At 41.1% G+C, this 6,286-nt stretch overlaps 1 long non-coding RNA gene across 1 annotated transcript; it reads left to right on the top strand.

The window, feature by feature from the left end:
- The first annotated feature begins 1,955 nt into the window (after positions 1-1,955).
- Positions 1,956-4,205, top strand: LOC126410305 (uncharacterized). Its single transcript, XR_007574091.1, has 2 exons — positions 1,956-2,910; positions 3,002-4,205. It is a non-coding gene; the product is annotated as an uncharacterized LOC126410305 (long non-coding RNA).
- Positions 4,206-6,286: the final 2,081 nt, after the last annotated feature.

Here is a 6,286-nt window from a genome sequence, read left to right as displayed (position 1 = left end):
GTAGTTCTTTTAAAATAAAAAAAATTGAAAGTGGAAAAAAATAAAATAAGTGAGAAATTAAAAACACAAACATCAAAAGAGAAGTATATTTACAACAAATAAAAAATGAAAAAAAAAACTATTTGGCATAAAAAATGAAAAAACACAAAAAACCGTGTCAAATCACATTAAAAACATGTTTTTTAGTTTTAAACGACAATTTAATTTATCATTTTTTTCACTTTTTTTTTAAAAAAATGCTTTTTTTGTGACCATGCAGTCTATTGCAATTACCATATTCAAACTCTCAATCAAGTTCATGCAAACTAGCTGAAATTGGCTGTCAAATCAAGATATCTTCCCAATGCTCTATTTGTTAGTACTCGAAACTTCTTAACCACACTTTCTAGAGCCACTTGAAGTAGGAACACAATACCCTCTTCTAAAAACTTGATACTCCTAGCAAGTTTTTTGTTCAACAATACCAATTTGTATCCAACTATCATTCTTAAGCTTACTTAAACTTCTTAGATTTAGATTTGTATAGCATAGTTGGTTGACCTGAGTGTCGCGCTAATGATGGGTCCTTAATTCGATTCTTATGGGTGCTACTCTTATATACTACAAATGATGGCATACATTATATTTAAGTTGGATGATGTACCATATGACCACCCATGTCCTCAAGCAACTCTGAACCTTGAGGGGACAAAGGGGAGGTGGCTTCACATTTGGGAAGCCACCATTATAAGCTACATAACATGAGGAGAATCGTCATTGTAAATTGATCACTTGCTTCCTCTTTCTTGCTCGTTTTTTTGTTTAATCTATTCGTTCACTAAAAGTTTCTTTGGTACTTCTGGAGAGTCATGTGAATGACAACAACGAAAAGGTTAGCTGTAATCACCACAAAATTTTCAAATCTATATTCAGCATTTTCAAACATTTTATAGCAAATTTACAATAATTTTAAGAATTTTAAGCATCAAGTTCTTCGATTTCCCTTTATTTTGATCAATTTCTTCTACGATTTGATTGTCGACTCGATTTGGAACCCAATTTATCCAATCTCAGACTTTAAACCCAATCCCAACCTCAATCTACAATTCAGATCTAAATTTTTATCTAGATTCAACGCAAAATTTTCACATAAATACTTAAATCTGAACTTTAGATTCAAATCCCAATTATAGATAGATCCGATCCAAATCCAATCTCCAAATCTGAAACCAAGCCTTGGATCCAGATCTGTATTGAAATCCCAGCTCTACATTGAAAACTATGTTATAGATCTAGATCCATATCTAAAACCAAATCTGAGTTTTAGATCCATCACTAGACCCAAAACCAGGATCCAAATCGATCCAAAATCCAGATATGTGATTCGAACCCTCACAAGCTCCTCCTCACTTTGTGACTCAAGTTCGCCTTATAAAATCGATCCAAAATCCATACTTCAAGATTAAACACAGACCAAATATGTGATTCGAACCTTTAGCATCGACCCAGACATTTCCTCCAATTTGGATCCAAAATGAGTCCAAATCATAAGCAGGACTCCTTTTTGCAAAAAAAAAAAAAAAGAAGCCATTTTGCCTCGACAAATGATAAAATTTCACTTCAAAAAAAAAAAAAAATCTAAGTTGCGATCCTTCGCACTGCAGCGTGCATAGACGATCAAGGCCGAACGTGCTGCAGGGCGCTTGGCCCTAGCCTACCCAGTTGGTAGGCCTATTCCTTTCCCAAAACCAGCTCTTTGAGCTGCATTTTGGTCTGTTGAAGGGATATTAGCCTTACCAACATTCCCTAAGAGGTCGTTTGATGGTTACAGGACACGCGGAACAGAACAGGCGTGTCCAGTTTAATGAATTTTTCCATCAAACGCCGTCCGTGGTACAGGACGGACACGATGAACAACGGAACAGGGGTATAAATTGCTCTCCTAGTCCAGGCTGTTCCGAGATAACCCTCGGAACAGCACGGAACAAGACACTCGTCTCTCACCCCCGACTTGTCTTCGAGTCGAACTCAGCTGTTTCTCTTCTCCTCTTCGCGTTCTCCTCCCGCTTTCTCCTTCTCTCGTTCTCCTCCATTTCTCCCCCTTCTCTCTTTTTACTCTCCTTCTGGCCCACTTCTCTAAGCTCATTTGCTCTCTCTGTTGGTCCCTTCGTCCATTCCATCAACCGACGGTTTTGCTTCCTCCATTCCATCTCGTGCGATCACCTTCACTGGTGCAAGGAGCTCCATTGCCATGAATAACTTTTTTCAGGTGAGGTATGGTTTTCATTTTTCTCTCTTTCTCTTGTTTTCTCTCTCGCTCCTTCCCTCTATTTGTCCCTGATTTGCAGTAACTAGGGTTCTTGCTCCTTTACGTCGATTTGGGGTCCTTTTCTCTTTCTTTCTCTCGTTGTCTCTCTCCCTTCCTTCCTGCATCTATCCATGCCATTGAAATTGTGAAATTTTTATGGCATCCTTGAAACGCCATTGAAAAACATATTTGTGTGCTTATATTTTTTTTCCCTTCGCGCTCTTTCTTACGAGCCTACAAGGCCAAGCAATTTTTAAGGGCATCCTCTCTGTACTGTTACCAAAAATATGACTAGCAGAGCAATGTTCTTGTTAGGTTTTTCTGTCTGATGTTACTTTGTAAATTCATTAGCCGCAGATGAAGTGTTTGCTGAAATTCTTAAATGACTTACATTTGTATTTTAGTTCATCCGGTCCACATTTGACAGTTGTCAACAAATTTGGTATGTTCCTTCTCAATCATTTTGCCACCTCCTGTTTGCGACAAAAAAAAAATTGGAACATGTTATCTAACCAAAACCATAGCTTGAGAAGCTAGAGAGTAAATGCACACAGGATCTTCAACAGAGCAGAAATACACTTGAAGCTTTTTGCAGCTCATGCGGACCTTCAATCTTCCAAAAGGTGTGGAAAGAATCACCTGATTTTCATACTTTTTTTTTGTAATGGAAATAACAAAAGTGATCATGAAATCATCTTGGTTGAGGTTTTCTAGAAACAGGGATCTTCGACAACTACATGATGAAAGGATGAGGAGGGGCACAGTAAATGTGGGTAGCTGCAGTCGTTTATTCTCCAATCCTACGGTGGTTACTCTCTTTCCTAAAGAAAGTAGATACCTATGAACAGATCTTGGTGGAGCACCCTTTTTCTATAAATTTTATCAATTATTATATGATTCAGCTTTGGTTCCCAAGCATACGAACCTTTATTTATGCTTTAAGCAAGTTGTGCTTCTCACTATTTTTCATTTTCACTCGGAAAGAAACCCTTAAACCTTGCTATTGTGATATATATATTCTAATTTGTTGGTTGCTGGATGTTGTTATATGGTAAAGGATTAAAACTCTGTTACTGAAATGCACTGATGATTTATATTCTTTTAGCAACAGTTTTTGATACTTTTAATGCCAATTTTTTTTTGCTTTTAATATATTTCAATCTTCCTATATGTGGAAATTAAGACTACATCCTGCTCTCTTGATGTTCTTTTATGAGTGCAGACTTCTCTTGTAGCCATTGATACGCTTATGTAGGCTTTGTTTCAAGTTTGAATTCCCATGTTGATAGGCCATTTGTCGTTGCTCGATCATAGAGCATCGAGTTGATATGTGTTTAATAATTATTTTGTGCTGCAGAAAAAAAAACTTGATTGTGGCTTTGCACTTGTTGTAGTTAGTGAACCATGGAATTCCAGTGGAGCTTCTGCAAAAAGTGAAAGGGGTGTGAAAGGGGTGTGTCCAAAGAGTGTTGACAAATGTCAATTGTTTTTCCTTTTTTATTTTTCTTTCTTTCACTTGTATTACAGTTAGAAACAGAGCAGATGCAGCGAGCAACATGAATTTATAAATGTTATCGACAAATACTATTCAAAGCCTGTAAAGATTGAAGGCAGAGTCGCTGCCGCTCTTGACAGAAGCTGACCATATAATGGTTCCTTCCAAATCGAAATGGATGGACGGTAGAGGTGTGAGCACCCATGGCTGCCTGGCCTGGTCGTCTAGTGCCGAACTTTTAGCTCTTTGTAGTGTGAATATTGAGGAAATTTCATAGGCTGGATAAATAAGGGCAGTGTGTTGCTTGTTTCGTTCCGTAAAAAATGAATAGTGCGATCTTTGTGGCATGTTTTCTTTTCTTTCCACTTGTTAGTTTGTATGTAATAAGATCCAAAGTTGAAGAACATGGTAAAGTTGGCTCTATGGACTCATGTACAAAACTTGAGGCTTAGACGTTGTTACCTCAAATTATAATCTTCTTGCAACTTGAAAGACTATTTTGACATAATCAATCTAACTTGAGATTGTCGGTGTATTGCTTAGAACATGTAGATATAAATATTCATGACATATGGAACAAGTAAGGTGGTTATTTTCATAGTCCAATTGATTCCAACTAAGGAAGTGCTCATAAAATATCTTTTTATGGTGATTAAAAAACAAAGATTTTGTGTCCTTCCGTTTCCAACTTTTCACAAAAAAAGGAAAAAAAAAACTTGCTAGTTGAATGTGTTCTTTCTTGTGGGGTTCGACTTGGTGTTTTTTGGATGCACCTAATTTGATATTGATATAATTTCATATAGCGGATAGAACAAATATAAAAGATAAAACTGATCATGGAAGGCACAAACACTTGATAGAACAGACACTTTGAACAGAGACCATGAAAGACACAAACATCAGACAGAACGGATAAATCAGACAAAACAGAAACAAACCTTAGACAGGACGGACAGAACAGACAGAACGGACATATACAAAACAAACGGTGGACAAAAGGATCATAGTGTTCTGTTCTTAAAATTATCAAACGGCGGACAAGAAACATCGTTGTCCATGAGAACATGACAGTAATGTAATGGACAGGACGTCCTGTCTGTCCTGTCTCAATGGACAACAATCAAACGACCTCTAAAGGGACTTGGTAGGGATAGGGGCCAATACCATGGGTCAAAGCCTAAAAAAAGTACTGAAAAAAAATTGAAAAGGTTGAGAAATTCATAATAACTGTTGAAAATTAAAAAAAAAAATAAATTCAAAATTTTTTATTTTTAGCTTTATTTCTCTACATGAATACACCTGGATTTTCATCCTTGAGTGTGTGCTAACTATTGAGGAACCCTTGCAGCATTCAAATGGGGATTTTGGAGTTGTGCAAGCCTCTCTCCTTCCTAGACCCTCATTCTAGGGGTGGGTATCGGGCTGGGCTGGCTCGGCCCTCTAAAACCCGGCCCGGCCCGATATATTGCCGGGCCGGGCCGGGTACCGGGCCTAGTCCACAGAAATCAGGCCCGGCCCGGCCCTGGTCCACAGAAATCAGGCCCGGCCTGGCCCGGCCCGTTTGGTGGACCCGACTTGCGCTCCGGACCCGACCTGCGCTCGACCACCCGAGCGGTCGAGTGTCTCGTCCAGGCCCTTCACCGCTCGCCTGCCGAACGGCAGGCGGGCGGTAGTTTTTCACCGGCAGGCCACCCAACTTCGTGGGTGGCCGCCGGCGGATGCCCCCAAGACGGCCGGCCATCGCGGCGGAGAGGGAGGGGAGCTGCGGGGCTGCGGTGGACGGAGGGGGAGAGGGAGAGGGAGAAAAGGGAGGCGGAGAGGGAAACGGGAGAGGGAGACGGGAGGGAGACGGAAGGGAGCAGAGGGAGATGGAAGGGAAAAGGAGAGGGAGGGAAGGGAAAGGAAGACGGCGGGAGGGAGAAGGAGAGGGAGACGGAAGGGAAAGGGAGATGGCGGGAGGGAGATGGAGAGGCAGACGGGAAGAGAGAGGGAGGGTCACGGGAGCGACCGAGCGAGCCGAGGGCTCAGGGCGGAGGCCGCCCGACCGCTCGAGGGCTGGAGTCGGGCTGGCCGGGCCGCCCGACCGCCCGGGCCCGGCCCGGCCCGGGATTTTCCCGGCCCAAACCCAGCCCGGCGGTGGCCCGGCGGCGGCCCAGCCCGACGCCCAGCCTTACCTCATTCTTTTTGTCAATCTCGATGGGAACCATACATGTTTCTTTCTTTTTGTGTCTCCTAAAATGCTTGTTTCACTTATGTTTCTACAAGATAGATGTTGTGCATGTATAGATGGCTGATTTTCGGTTCTAGAATGAATGAATGCATATGATGAGAGTTTGGGAATGAAATTTCTTTAATATTGATTTTTGAGGTTGGAGGTAGTCCATGGGGGAGAAAACTCTACTAACGTGTATATGTTAATATGCATCTTGGCATCATCTCTACCATTCATCATGAACTGCTTCTTTAGCCACCTTCTAATCCTCTTTTCTTCAATAAACCACCAA

This window comes from Nymphaea colorata, chromosome 8 (genome assembly GCF_008831285.2).
Source record: "Nymphaea colorata isolate Beijing-Zhang1983 chromosome 8, ASM883128v2, whole genome shotgun sequence".
NCBI lineage: Eukaryota > Viridiplantae > Streptophyta > Magnoliopsida > Nymphaeales > Nymphaeaceae > Nymphaea > Nymphaea colorata.
The sequence above is the reverse complement of the archived record's forward strand: the minus strand, read 5'-3'. Positions and strand labels throughout refer to the sequence as shown.